Source organism: Erpetoichthys calabaricus, chromosome 3, assembly GCF_900747795.2.
Source record: "Erpetoichthys calabaricus chromosome 3, fErpCal1.3, whole genome shotgun sequence".
Classification (NCBI taxonomy): domain Eukaryota; kingdom Metazoa; phylum Chordata; class Cladistia; order Polypteriformes; family Polypteridae; genus Erpetoichthys; species Erpetoichthys calabaricus.
The window spans coordinates 19,598,514-19,614,446 of NC_041396.2; the positions used below are offsets into that span (position 1 = coordinate 19,598,514).

Here is a 15,933-nt window from a genome sequence, read left to right on the forward strand (position 1 = left end):
CCTCGTATGATGAAAAATATTGGATTGGTGTGACTGGTGAGAAAAGTAAAGTGGAATCAGACATCCCGATATGTTTCATGCATCCAAACTATCCTGCACAGTCTTTCCATTGGCCACCTAGAGACAGTATTTGTTGGGTGCCATTACAGTGTACCTACAATGGTCAGTGGGAGCCTACTGTACCATCTTCAACTCAAAGACAAAGATGCCCTATGCTCTGCACTTCGATAGAAACAGAACTGAAATGGGTCACATTCCTGCTGCTGCAATACCAACATGTTAACATTTCATTATAACTAGTCTTGTATTTAATGCTTAAGCACAACACATGAACTACTGCTGCTTGATTTAAGTGCCTTGGGTGGTTTATTTTTTTTCCATTAATCCCATACCCAAGTTAGTGATGAACAACCTTGATAATTAGCATTACTGACAAATGGTAAATTTAACCCATGTTTAGAATGGAAAATAAAAATGAATATTCACAAAAGAAAAGTAAGGCTTGTTTTTTGAGAAAGAAGGGACCATACCATGTAGGACACAGGAAAATAATTTTAAAAATGTCTGGACATCCCCACAGTACATTAAGATGGTATTTAAATTAGTAATATAGTAATTTTTCACTATATCGCACTTCGACTTTTGCGGCTTCACTCTATCGCGGATTTTATATGTAAGCATATCTAAATATATAACGTGGGTTTCTGCGGACAATGGGTCTTTTTACTTCTGGTACATGCTTCCTCAGTTGGTTTGCCCAGTTGATTTCATACAAGGGACGCTACTGGCAGATGGCTGAGAAGCTACCCAATCAGAGCACGCAGTTAAGTAACTGTGTGCTGATTGGCTCAGCGATGGTGTGCCGAATTCAATTCCACTGCGTTAACCAGGAAGTCTTGTCTCGCTCATTCAGCATCAACGTGTTTCGCTGTGTAAAGAGTTAACTTTTGTGCCCTTTTGTGTTTATCCTTGCGCATAGTCAAGCCCTACGTTATGGCTCCAAAACGATCTGCTCCTGCTACTGCTTCAGGGGCCGGATTGCCGAAAAAGGTAAAAGTTTTGGATATGTCGAAGGAATGGAAAGCTACACCGCTGTAGGACGCCATTACAGCATCAAGAAGTCCACGATATATTCTTTTCCTCCTTTTTAAAGAAAAAGTAAGATCTACAGCCGCAGTGTCCTTTAACCAGGGCGCAAAACAAGTTGTAAGTGGACGTAATAAGGCGTTAAGGTTTATAAAGCCTTAAAATATATATAAATAATAAAATAAATATAAGGTCGCTACTTCGCGGATTTTCACCTATCGCGGGGGGCTCTGGAATGTAACCCTCGCGATAGGTGAGGGATGACTGTATATTGCAACGTATTGATCTTACATCAAAATTATTTTACAATGTATCTCCTGGATAACATGGGTTCACCTGGTATTTTTTTTCAGAACTTTTTGAGACTGAAGTGTGTGGGATTTCTGGAAAATCTGTTGATTTGACACAGAATGACCCTTGTGGGTTTTCTTTATTTTTTTTACCCCTTGTAGATTCTGCTGTTTTAAGAATCCACTTATGCTATACGTGCTAAATTCATGTATCTTTTAAACGTGAGCTGAATTTGACATTTAGGCTGGAGGGAATGGAGATCAAGCATAATAAATTTGAGCATTTTTTAGAATCGCAAGGATAGCCAACATGCAAGACAAGAGTTGCCAGGACCCCTGGTCACCCTAGTGACCTAGTCAATGACTTTTGAAGGGGAAGTAGGAATGCGGTCGGGAGTGGTATCGACCTTTGGATGGGAGTGGGACAATGCGGGTGGAAACTGCAAGCACCTCTCTCAGGAGCAGACAGGAGCGGGAATGAAAAATCAGCACCATGCAGACCTCTACACTGAAGCACACTGACAAGAATACAGAGCAACTGAGCAGCAGGCAAACAAGAAGGCTCACAGGCATGCAAGACAATGTCAAGGATACATAATTCATGAATGTCAACCAGAGAGAAAGAGAAGATCTTCAGATACTCAAAAATGCCTAGCATAGGCAAGGATTGTTTTTACATCCTTAGATCAATGTTTCTTTGAAGAGCACTACTTAGAAATGTTACATTGTCAATGCAACTACTGCGAAGCAGAGTTTTTTTAATGGTGAAAACAAAAGAATGTGTTGCAAAAAGGAAAAAGTTCAGCTTTTTCTATATGAACCACCAGAAGGAATAAATATACACTAGCCAACCCGCGGCGTACCATACGCCGCATAATCAGGCTGGGTTTTTAATGATTTTTAAGCACAGGAAAAAAATTAACATTTGAAAAATCCGGAGGAGAGGGGAAGGACGCCGAAGCCTCACGAAGCATCAACACGTTTGAAGCAATTGTGTCGGAAATCGTATCGAAGCTTCGAAGCATTTAACACTCACCTCTGTAGTGACACTTCCTGGCCATTTTTATTAACGTTACAGAAACTTATGATACACTTCAATGACGTCTGTTAAAACTTGTATTGCTTTTATTTTTTCGCAGCTACATAGTACGGCTGCTTTGCAGTAAGGAGACAGTGAAAGATTGTGGGTTCGCTTCCTGGTTCCTCCTTGTGTGGATAGCAAATTATCTGCGACAAACTGTTTTACACGCTGCAAACCAACCCGAGGCGTAGTATACGCCGCTTTTTCAATGTTTTTTAAGCAGAGGGAAAAAAATGAACATTTGTAAAATCCGTAACGCTGCTTTCAGTAAGTACAATGTACACGCGTTTAGTTTGTTGGTGACTTTTTGCGAGCTGTCTTTCCTGGTTTGGGCTGTTTTTGCAGTGTTACCGCTTGTGCATATTAAATCTTGAATTCTTTTGAGTAACTAATTAACTAACACACACCCACCCACTCAGCTTGTGTGAAAAAAATGCGCCCGTTCTTTCATCATTTTGTTGCAGCAATATACATTGTGTTTTCACTCAGCGCGGAGGTGCGCATTCATCTCGGATTATTACATCCAGCTAATCTGCTACACGACTGCGTTTGAAAAACCGACTTATCCCTGATGAGTTTCACCGGCATTAATGATTAGGAATCTGGTTGGAACAAAACACTTCAGCCACAGGGGTTCAGCAGGACCGAGTTTGGGAAACACCGCTGAACACTCGTGGCTCTTGCCAACTCACGGCGTATCATATGTCGCATAATTATGTATTGATGGGTGAACACTTTCTGAACGACACAGTTGTCCAAACAGAAGTGAAAGTAAAATCGAGACTGGTGCATTCTTTAACTGCATTCTCTGTCTTGTAGCGCAGTGGTAGTGTTGCTGCTTTACAGTAAGGAGACTGTGGAAGATTTTTGGTTCGTTTGGGCTGCATTTGCAGTGTTACCGCCTGTGCATATTAAATCTTGAAATCCTTCGAGTAACAAATTAACTAACACCCACCCACACACACAAAGCTTGTGTGAAAAAATGCGCCCGTACTTTCATCATTTTGTTGCAGCCTATCAAAGACTTGCTGCCCCCAACTCAAGGTGGCTCAGAGGTCCATGTGTAGCGTACAACGGATCAACATAAATGACGCCATTTTTTCGGAGGCGTCGCGTCCCAGTTAGTGGGCGTGGCTCTGTGAGTTGTCGTCGTATCCAATGGTCATAGAGTTGGTGGGCGAGGCTCTTTCCTACTTGTCGGCGGCTTAGTGAATCCATGCCTCTTCCTGCATGCTTTCATGGTTGTCTTGTTTTGGTGTGCGTGCTTTCATGGGTGTCTTCCCCTTTGGTGGCGACTTTGTGAATTATATATATATAGAAGATTATAAGGTCCAGAGGGAGTAAAAGAAGTACTATTTAGAAAGCATAAAAAGCATCAACTGCTCCTTATCTTTGGCATCAATGGGAGCCTCTATTGATAATCAACCAAAACACAGTGTATACATGTTCAGAATTCATAATCAAGTTCATCATTATATTAAGATAAGAACTTTATTCATCCTGAGGGAAATTCTTATGTCATTGGCATGTTCAGTGTAATAAGAGAAATAAAGATAGTACAATGAAGATTTACAAAGAAAAAAAAAAGTAATTGTGCAAATGTACAAAAATATGACTGCATATGACAAGCATGTGACAATTTTGCAAATATACAAAAATATAACAGATTATTATTAAATACAGATTATTAGTCTAGGTTATGAAAAATTACTCAGTACTTGTGCCTAAATAAAATGAGCTAGCCGCTTGTGATAACAGGATGGGACTAACATACTGCCATAAAGGCTGAAAAAGATCACCTACAGAACGAAGAGGAGTTATAAAGCCTTACTGCCACGGGTAGAAAAGATCTCCTGTGGCGTTTGGTTCTGCATTTGGGGGCAATGAGTCTTTTGCTGTGTATGCTCTGATAGTTCCTCAAGGAGGCGTGTATGGGGTGAGAGGGGTTGTCCATGATACTGAGGAGCTTTTTCAGCATTCTCCTCTCGGACACCTCCGTCAGATCCTCTAATTTGACGCCTAGGACAGAACCAGCCTTTTTAATCAGCTTGTTCAGCCTGTTGTGATCAGCTGTCTTCACCGCCCTACCACAGCTCACAGCTGCAAAAAACACCACACTCTCCACCACAGAGTGATAAAACATTGTCAGCATTTTCCTGCATACATTAAATGACCTAAGCCTCCTCATTAGGTAGAGCCGGCTATTCCCTTTCTTGAGCACAGTGTGTGTTCTTGGACCAGTCAAGTTTACTGTCAATGTGTACTCCTAGGTACCTATAGACCTCAACTACTTCAACCTCCGTTCTTCCGATAGTGACAGGGGTGGGAGGAGGAGCCCGCTTCCTAAAGTCCACCACCAGTTCCTTTTTTCTTTGTGATGTTTAACTGTAAATAATTCTGTCACCCAACAAAACTTTCCACCACACCCCTATATTCCTCCTCCTGCCCATCCCTGATACAGGCCACAACGGCAGAATCATCAGAGAATTTCTGCAGGTGACATGACTGAGACCTGTACCTGAAGTCAGACGTGTAGATGGTGAAGAGGAAAGGTGATAGGACAGTTCCCTGTGGCACCCCCGTGTTGCTCATGATGCTTTCAGAGCGGCAGCTCTTCAGTTTTATTGGCGGACCATGCCCAATATGATGGACATATTGGCGGACCAGAACCAGCAACATATATTTCATTTATTATTTGTGTTATTATGTTTGTATTTTTCATGTATTTTTTCTTCAATAAAAGATTATTTCATTTTTAACTTGCATGGTCTCTGCAAGTCCATGTTCAGCTTGCTCTGTATGCACCACAAGTATTAAGATACAAAGGCAATCCCAAAAGTAAGGTCTCCTATTTTTTTAGAAATACAAACAACCGTTTATTTTCTATAATGTTTACATCATTTTAAAGATTAAAGACTTATTTGTTTTTCTACATAATCGCCATTTCAGTCGATGCATTTTTGTAGGCGCTGTGGTTGTTTTAGAATGCCCATGTCATACCAGCTTGCTGCCATGTCCTTCAGGAAGCATTGAACCTCATCTTTCACCTCTTCATCGGAGCAGAATCGCCTTCCGGACAAATGACAGGTGGTAGTCACTGGGTGCCAAGTCCGGACTATAGGGTGGGTGGGTGATGAAGTTCCAACCGCCAATCTTTACGCATGTTTTCCTCAACCTTCGCAACTGTCTCATCGGAAATTGACGGTCTCCTGCGCGAACTTCGCACTTGGCGGTAGCGTTCAACGGGAGCGCCATTTTCAAGGGCTGCCAAGCCAAGATTGAGCATCCCAGTGAAGCCGCACATGCTTGTTTGGTAGTGGAGGAAGCACCAATCACAACAGTGTGGCCAACAGCCGTACGAACAGTTTCTCTACGTCCCCACTGCTTTGGAGACCTTACTTTTGGGATTGCCCTCGTACATAATGTCTACAAGAACTGAAAGAAGTAACTCATTAGAAAACGTAACTATTAAAAGCTCCTTATCGTTAACTGGGTTATTTGTATTTTATTTTAGGACCGTAGATCTCTGTGTTTCACTAGTATTTGCTAAATCTATATTACTAAACCACAGTTAATTTATGCACAGCGGACGCACCGAGGCGCATGCGCACTGCGGCCTTGGCGCCCGCCCCAGACTCCAGAGTCAGTAGGTGGCGCCCAAATAACACAACGTGCTGTGCCGTGGCGCCCGGCCCAGAGTCAAACGCAGCGGCTTCCCAGAGTCAGTAGGTGGCGCCCAGACAACACAACCTGTACAGTCATGGATACAAACAATGAACGAAGGCGCCCACACAAAGAAACCGCTTTAGTTCAAATAGGAATATTGAATTAAATGAAAACTTTACCATGCCTATGACCTGTGAACTGAACTACACCTGAGGTAAAGCGTGCACGCCAGGTTGTACAGCCACCCGGACACAACCGCCCACACCACAGCATATACCCTCCATGATATGTCATCACGCTGCGGCTTCCCACCGAGGCGCACGCCCCAGAGTCAAATGCAGCGGCTTCCCAGAGTCAGTAGGTGGCGCCCAAACAACACAACCTGTTCACTACACTTGCTCTAATCCACTGTGCCAGTAATATAGATCACATAACGGTCACAGACTCAAACCCAGCGGCTTCCCGACTTAGTGGCTGGCACACGAACACCACAACCTGTAAACTACATGTGCTGTGCTCCACTCTGCCAGCAGTCGGTGTCAGCAAAGGCAACAGAATTACGTATCCACAAAGCGAAACCTCTTTAGTACAGATATGCTTATTGAATTAAATGACATTTCCCCAGACGCACCCACCCTCCATGATATGTCATCCATCCAAATATCGGACGGAACAGAAACTGATTGCCATTCTTGGATTTCTGATTCGCTGATTCCTAAATATACGAATTTTCATGATATTACAATAGGATGACTTTTAAAAGTAGATTTATTTTCACGCACATAAAATCCGTTGCTGAGGAGACGCCACACATACAATAATCAGCTGCACGCCAGCACAGATTAAAATACTTGCTGGGGAACTGCACAGTACCTGCTGGAGAGACGTATTACTGCGAGTGAAAATTAAAGGCACACAATACATTCACGCATATTACAGCCACATACAAGCCAGTATTACTGTAACAGAAAATAGACGGTCCCTTGCCATTTAATATAGACTCCATCCATCCATCCATCCTCTTCCGCTTATCCAAGGTCGGGTCGCGGGGGCAGCAGCTTGAGCAGAGATACCCAGACTTCCCTCTCCCCGGCCACTTCTTCTAGCTCTTCCGGGAGAATCCCGTGGCGTTCCCAGGCCAGCCGGGAGACATAGTCCCTCCAGCGTGTCCTGGGTCTTCCCCAGGGCCTCCTCCTGGTTGGACGTGCCCGGAACACCTCACCAGGGAGACGTCCAGGAGGCATCCTGACCAGATGCCCGAGCCACCTCATCTGACTCCTCTCGATGCGGAGGAGCAGCGGCTCTACTCAGAGTTAGAAGCTCAGTCATCCAAGAGGGGCTCAATCTTTAAGGGAGAGCCCAGACACCCTGCGGAGGAAACACATTTCAGCCGCTTGTATTCGCGATCTCGTTCTTTCGGTCACTACCCATAGTTCATGACCATAGGTGAGGGTAGGAACATAGATCGACTGGTAAATTGAGAGCTTTGCCTTATGGCTCAGCTCCTTTTTCACCACGACAGACCGATGCAGAGCCCGCATAACTGCGGACGCCGCATCGATCCGAGTGTTGATCTCACGCTCCATTCTTCCCTCACTCGTGAACAAGACCCCGAGATACTTGAACTCCTCCACTTGAGGCAGGATCTCGCTCCCAACCCTAAGAGGGCACTCCACCCTTTTCCGGCTGAGGACCATGGTCTCGGATTTGGTGGTGCTGATTCCCATCCCAGCCGCTTCATACTCAGCTGCGAACCGATCCAGAGAGAGCTGAAGATCACGGCCTGATGAAGCAAACAGGACAACACAAGGGGGCTTCGCCCCCTGCTCGCTTCGCTCGCCTACCCCCGGCGTTTTGAACCCGTGCCCGCTGGGCAGCCACGTGTGAGGATGACGCACGTTTAATACGGAGCGTTTGCCCATGTCACTCTGGGGCCCTCCACTGTTAATACGGAGCCCCGTCTGTACTATTATGCGGTGCATAGTGAAGTACTGCGGACCCCGTAGTGTTTCCCGTTTCAGTTTGTATTTCGGTCAGTCGAGCTCTTGTTTTTGAAGCTTTTGAATTCCGGTCTTCATTATCTGTAACCTGCTGTCCATGTGTTTGGCCCACTCATTTAACCTGTTTATGACGTTTTACTTTGCTTTCTACTCCGTCTTTCATTTATGACCTCGCTTTATTTTGCTTTTGTTATAATGACACATGGTCCGTGGTGATTATATTTTACCTTTTTCGAGTAATAATTTTCATTTGTTTGCGATACTGTGATGTTTATTGTACTGTTAATAATGCATCACTGTAATGTGATTCACCTATGCTGTATAGTTTGGACGTGTGAGGATGACGTATGTTTAATACGGAGCATTCGCCCGTGTCACTGTGGGTCGCTCCACTGTTAATACGAAGCTCTTTACGAACTATTATGCGGCGGCAACGCTTGCGCCTTCCGTATTATTTTGGTTCTTACCATGCTGTGTAGGCGCCTTTGCCTTTTGTACTTCACTGCGCGTTCTGATGCCCGATGTAGGCGCCTGAACCTTCAGGTTCCGCCTCCGCTGTGTGGTGTGGACGTTTAACTGTCGTTGCTTCTGCCTTTATATTCTGTATCTCGGTGTGCATGTGTTTCGTGCCTAGGTTTTTTTGTAGCTGTTGCATTCTAGTTTTCATCATCTGTAACTCGCTCTCCATGTGTTCGTCCCCGTTCTTTAATCCCTTAATGAAGTTTTACTTTGTTTCCTACTCTGTGTTTTATTTCTGACCTCGCTTTATCCCGCTTGGGGCATGTCAGACGGTTCGTAGTCTCTCCTGTTTTGCTCTGGTGCGGGGGGGGGGGGGGGGGGCGTGTGTTTGTGTGGTGCCTGCGCACGTGCGTAGTCTCTCCCGTTTCACTGGGGGGGGGCTTTGTTTCTTTAATCCCTTTATGAAGTTTTACTTTGTTTCCCACTCTGTGTTTTATTTCTGACCTCGCTTTATCCCGCTTGCGGCATGTCAGACGGTTCGTAGTCTCTCTCGTTGTACTCTGGGGAGGGGGGCTTTGTTCTGTAACCTGCTCTCTATGTGTTTGTTCCTGTTCTTTATCTTCTTTATGACGTTTTACTTTGTTTCCTACTCTGACAGTTCGTAGTTTCTCCCGTTTTGCTCTGGTGCGGGCGCTTGTGTGGTGCCTGCGCACGTGCATAGTCTCTCCCGTTTCACTATGGAGGGGGGCTTTGTGTGGCGCTTGCGCACTATGTCTTTTGCGTCCAAGGGCAGGTCCCTGCGTCCATATCCGGTTTACCATTCTTGTTTAGTAATATGGATCATCTGCAAAAAGCAGTGACCTAATCCTGAGTCCACCAAGCCGGACCCCCTCAACACCCTGGCTGCGGCTAGAAATTCTGTCCATAAAAGTTATGAAAACTTAATATAGACTGTTCCTACTAATGTTTATGCACTACTATTCTAGCACCCGTTATTGTAATGGGCTTAATGTCTAGTTACTTAATATAACCCTAACTTGTTACCCGACTGCTCTCGTGAGTATGTTGCTGAGCTTAGCACTGTATGTTTGGCTCATCAACAGAAATTTAACAATTTCTGAAATACTGAGACAGATAGTTTCAGCCAGGAGAAGGAATAATGTGATTGCCTGAACATTTGCCTCTGGAAATGTATATTGTGGATGCTTTTACGTGTGACTGCCGAAACCGTGTTGCAAAGTAATTAAATGCACAGGCTCACACAGTGTAACGGACATGCACAAACAACAAAATCATTAACGGTAACCCAGTTAAGGGTTTACATGGACAAGTACAGTACTATGTTAAACAACAAAGAACATACCACATTTTGTATCAAACCACCCAGTTTTTCAAGCGATCAAAAGTATTAGAGCATGACAAGCTGACAGGTGGTTCTAGTTATCCAAGTGTATCATATAAGATTGACTGTTTAATCATTAAGTAGCCCTGGATAATCTACTGTCAGTTTAAGCTTTGGCTTTCACCTGTGAAGACTGCATTTGTAGTTAAGAAGAGTAGACCAATACAAAGACCAGACAGCCGTCTATGGGAAAAAAGCAAGAAAAAGGGGGGAACCCTTTCAGAACACCGAACCGCTCATCCAACGAAATCAGAAACAACTGATGATGGACAAATGGTGAGAGCAGTAAAGAAAAACTCCAAAACAACAGTCTATAACATCATGAACAACCTCCAAAGAGCAGGGGTGGAAATATCACAGTCCACTGTTCAAAGGAGACTTGGAGAACAACATTACTGCAAGATACAAACCACTCATCAGCAGTAAAAATCAGAAAACCAAATTGGAATTTGCAAAAAAAAAAAAAAAAAAGTACAGAGATGAGCCACAGCGGTGCTGGAACAAAGTTTTATGGACTGATGAGACAAAAGATTAACCTCTAGCAAAGTATGGAGAAAGAAGGGATCTGCTCATGATCCTAAACATACAAGCTCATCTGTGAAGCATGGTGGCGGTTGTGTCATGGCTTGGGCTTGCATGGCTGCTTTTGGAACAGGCTCAATCATTTTTATTGATGCTGTAACTCACGATGGTAGTAGCAGAAAAATATTGTCTGCCAATTTAAGGAGGAGTGAATCAAAACTAATTGAGAGGGACTTTATTTTACAGCAAGACCATGATGTGAAACACACTGCCACCTCAACAAAGGACATTATTGGTTTGGGGATGGAAGGTTTTGGACTGGCCAAGTCAATCAGCGGATCTTAACCCAATCAAACATGCATATCACTTCCTGAAAAGAAGACTAAAGGAACAAACCCCACAAAAAGGACAACAACTAAAAGATGCGGTGGCAAATGCTTAACTAATGCTTAAACCAAATGAACAACTTCTTTAACAGGTTTGACCACCCTAACCCACTCTCACCTCGAAGTACTGCACCCTCCACACATCCTTCTGCTGATACCAGCATAGGAGAGACATCCCCACCCATAATTACAACAGCGCAGGTGAGCAGAGAGCTGAGGAGACTTCGTGCCAGCAAAGCAGCGGGTCCAGATGGAGTATCGCCACAACTGCTGAAGGTCTGTGCGCTGAAGCTGGGGGGTCCTCTACAGCGCATCTTCAACCTGAGCCTGGAACAGGGGAGAGTCCCGAGGCTTTGGAAAACATCTTGCATCACCCCAGTCCCAAAGGTATCACGTCCTAGTGAGCTGAATGACTTCCGGCCTGTTGCTCTGACATCACATGTGATGAAGACCATGGAGAGGCTGCTGCTTCACCACCTTAGGCCACAGGTTCAACACGCCCTCGACCCTCTGCAGTTTGCATATCAGGAGAAGGTGGGAGTGGAGGATGCCATCATCTATATGCTACACCGATCCCTCTCTCACTTGGACAGAGGCAGTGGTGCTGTAAGAATTATGTTTCTAGACTTATCTAGTGCCTTCAACACAATCCAACCTCTGCTCCTTAGGGACAAGCTGACAGAGATGGGAGTAGATTCATACCTAGTGGCATGGATCGTGGACTATCTTAAAGACAGACCTCAGTATGTGCGTCTTGGGAACTGCACGTCTGACATTGTGGTCAGCAACACAGGAGCGCCACAAGGGACTGTACTTTCTCCGGTCCTGTTCAGCCTATATACATCGGACTTCCAATACAACTCGGCGTCCTGCCCATGCAAAAGTTCGCTGATGACACTGCTATCGTGGGCTGCATCAGGAGTGGGCTGGAGGAGGAGTACAGGGACCTAATCAATGACTTTGTTAAATGGTGCGACTCAAACCACCTACAACTGAACACCAGCAAAACCAAGGAGCTGGTGGTGGATTTTAGGAGGCCCAGACCCCTCATGGACCCCGTGATCATCAAAGGTGACTGTGTGCAGATGGTGCAGACCTATAAATATCTGGGAGTGCAGCTGGACGATAAATTAGACTGGACTGCCAATACTGATGCTCTGTGCAAGAAAGGACAGAGCCGACTATACTTCCTTAGAAGGCTGGCGTCCTTCAACATCTGCAATAAGATGCTGCAGATGTTCTATCAGACAGTTGTGGCGAGCGCCCTCTTCTACGCGGTGGTGTGCTGGGGAGGCAGCATTAAGAGGAAAGACGCCTCACGCCTGGACAAACTGGTGAGGAAGGCAGGCTCTATTGTTGGCATGGAGCTGGACAGTTTGACATCCGTGGCAGAGCGAAGGGCGCTCAGCAGGCTCCTATCAATTATGGAGAATCCACTGCATCCACTAAACAGTGTCATCTCCAGACAGAAGAGCAGCTTCAGCAACAGACTGCTGTCACTGTCCTGCTCCACTGACAGACTGAGGAGATCGTTCCTCCCCCAAACTATGCGACTCTTCAATTCCACCCGGGGGGGTAAACGTTAACATTTAACATTATACATAGTTATTGTCTGTTTTTCACCTGCATTATTATCATTCTTTAATTTAATATTATTTATTGTATCAGTATGCTGCTGCTGGAGAATGTGAATTTCCCATTGGGATTAATAAAGTATCTATCTATCTATCGAATGAAGAAACAAGAAATGTGGTGAAGTCTATGGGTATCTGCATGCAGGCTTAATGCAGCTATTGGAAGCAAGGGATATGCAACCAAATATTAAGCATGTTTTACTTTAATTTAGTTGAAAATGTTCTGTTGCAATACTTTTGCTCACTTGAAAAACTGGGGGGTTTGATACAAAATGTGCTATTTTGCAAATACCAGGGAATAAAAGCTGAAGAAACTCTGACCTCTCTTCTAATATTCATCTTTTGGTTTCACACACAAATGTCTTCAGTGAGCAGCAAAAACAAACTAATTGACCTCGCTGGTCCAATACTTATGGAAGGGGCTATAATTGTGTTATTCACTGAGAAATCTACCTAACACAGGTAACTCTAACTCAGGCTTCTATAAGCAGAATATGGTTTTACAGTACATGGTAATTTAGAAACCAGGTTTATGTGAATAACTAGGTTATTGAGGCACATATAAATGTACCTTTTGAGTTGAAGGAGAAACCTTGACAACCTTCAAGAAGTATCTGGATGAGATACTGGGACAGCTTAGCTATTAGCTACGCAAACAAGCTTGATGGACTCAATGCTCTCCTCTCGTTTGTCAATTTCAAATGATCCTAAATCTACTGTAATCTTCCCAGTTAATACTAACAACCGCAGAGAACTGCACATCAAATTATCAACGCCTCAAAAAGACAAGCATTCCAAAAGGTAGTGCCAGCACTATAAGCTTCATATAAATATGAGCATGCCCAAAAGTGCTGGTCATCAAGGTTACGTTAACTGGTAAACGCCGGTTTTCAACGAGGAATAGAGTGACAGGTCCACCATTTTTAAATACCTTCACACTGCAACCTGAACCTCAGCCTGCAGAAAGACAAAGTCAACGGGCTATGAGATACTGAGGCATCCAACAAAATGAAGGAGTGCTGTTGCCGTCTTTACTACTCCTCTGTTATAGTTGACAATGGACAGCGCAAAGTAAACAGTCGGCTGCATAAATAGACTGCAACGCTTACGGCTTTTATATTTAAGATCTACAATGAAGAGAATCACGCCGAGCAAAAACAAGCTGCTTTCTGATGCTCTCTTCCAGGACGAGATACGTCAGTTTAAAATTCAGAAGAACCTGCCGCTGAAGCGGTTTTATTCTAGCGCGATCACCCAGCTCTGTACACACATGCACTTGGTGCGCGCGCACACACACATGCAGACAGGCAACGGGACTTGGCAAAGGGCTGCGTCAGCGGGCATCAAGGAAAATAAAGAACGGTTATTTCCATGCTGAAAAAATACTGAAACGTTTATCTATTTTTATGCATACATAGAACAGCATGTACAATCATACTCATAAACAATATAAACATGCACGCAGACACAAAACAAGAACCGCTTTGCAAAATAAAACGCATCAGCTGTTCCTTTCTTTGACGGATTAACCCTAAAATGCCTCGACACAAAGCGTCAACCATCGTACGTGCTGTGACCCGCCTCGCCTCACCACATTCACGGTAGTATCAATTCAATTATTACGGAAGTTCTGACACTGTCACATTTTTAGCACCTACAACAAGCACCGAAACAGGCTAATCGGGTGTCTATGCTGACAGTCGGTTCACATACCGCAAATCTCGATTAAGATGATCAGCAGGCCACTGTCCGTCCTCTCTTAAATGTGCGAGTGGTAACAGTGACTGCCCCGGTGGTTAAAGTTCCCCATCACACTCTCAATAACGAATCAGCCTGTCCGTCTTACCTCCAGCTACCGACTCCACGGCGACACGACTCGCAGCTCTAAACCGGATCTGCCTGGCTGCTCTTTCTCCTGAACCCGCTCGCTTTCCTGGTAGAAGTGCGGCAAACAGCTAACGCCTCGCTGGAACAAAAGCTGCATAAGAACCACAGCGACCCCTTGCGGAACTCAGCTGAGTCCTCCGGGTGATTCAAAGGACAAACTAAAAAGAAAAACGCGTGAGAGTTGTGCGCTGCCCATACGGCAAACGGAGCTCAAACAAAGTTGGTTTATCTTTTTTTTTTTTTTTTTTTTAATCTAATTTTAATCATTACGATGCCAGACTGCCGACGTCTGCTTCTCGTGATCTGCTTTTGATTTGTCGTTCATGGATCAGCGCTGCCCTTTTAAATACATATAAACCACGATTGGAGGTGATTCTAGAGACTCCTGGGGCCTCATGTATAACGTCGTGCGTAGAACTCACACTATAACATGGCGTACGCACAGAAAAATCCAGATGCAGTACTCTGTGCGCACGTAAACTTCACGTTCTTCCACTACATAAATCCCGATCAGCGTGAAAAGTAACGCACGTGCACGCGCTTTCTGTCCCGCCCCAACTCCTCCCAGAATTACGCCTCTTTGAATATGCAAATCAATATAAATAGCCTTCTGTGAAAAGACAATGGGAAAAGCACAGGGGAAAATATAAGAATTTCAGCGAATACCAAGTGGAGGCAAAGGAAAAACGTACTATTTGTTGGTTTAAACAGTGGTATAATCAACAAAAGAAAGTTGATCGAGTGACAGAGTGTCGGAGAAACTTGAAAGATCAAGTTCACAAAGTCGCACCGTGCCCGAAATAAAAAAGAAATCACATATCAAAGCCGCCGTGAAAAGGCAAGTCGTTGCCCACCGTCTGAGTGTCATATGAAAGCTTATTAGGGTACAGACAAAACAAATAGGCACACAGTGGGAAAAAAGCTTATTAGGGTACAGACAAAAAAAAATAGGCACACAGTGGGGAAAAAAGCACGAAATGTCAACTTTAATCTCGAAATTTCCACTTTAATCACGTAGTTTATTTTGCCATTAAAGTAGAACATCATAAACTTCATCTTAAAACCGTTTATTTTACTAGTTTCTCAAGTAACATGTTAAATGCTTTGTTCTGTATTTGATCTTCTATGTGCTCTGTGTGTGAATCACTACGTGCTTCCGTTCTTTCTCTTTCTCCGACAGGACACATAATCCATTACATTCGTGATATTACAGCTCTCTGAATAATTAAAATACTGAGATGTATACGTGATATCATTTTCATGATGATAGGAATGAAAGCATGTTATTAAACATGGGAACACGGTGGCGCAGTGCTTGTTCATATCTCACGCAAGAGGCTTGCTGCGCCATGTGCGACCTTCGATGAAATAATTTATTTTAAGGAGTACTGTCTCTTTCAAACGTACTAACCTCCAATTCCTGTCCTTACTTTTCTTTCTCCAAAAACCCAATCGCCACACAATCAGCTCTGTAATTGACGTTCAGCCATTTGTAAGCTTAGAACGCCGATTCTTCAAAA

The 15,933-nt window shown here is 44.1% G+C and overlaps 1 protein-coding gene across 1 annotated transcript in view; it reads right to left on the reverse strand.

Annotated features, from left to right (window-relative positions):
* adipor1a (adiponectin receptor 1a) overlaps window positions 1–14,487 on the reverse strand; it is a 75,765-nt gene extending 61,278 nt beyond the window's left edge. The window contains exon 1 of the mRNA XM_028796422.2: window positions 14,373–14,487. The gene's annotated coding sequence lies outside the window, so the exon portion shown is untranslated. The remainder of the gene's footprint in view (window positions 1–14,372) is intronic.
* Between the last annotated feature and the right edge of the window lie 1,446 nt (window positions 14,488–15,933).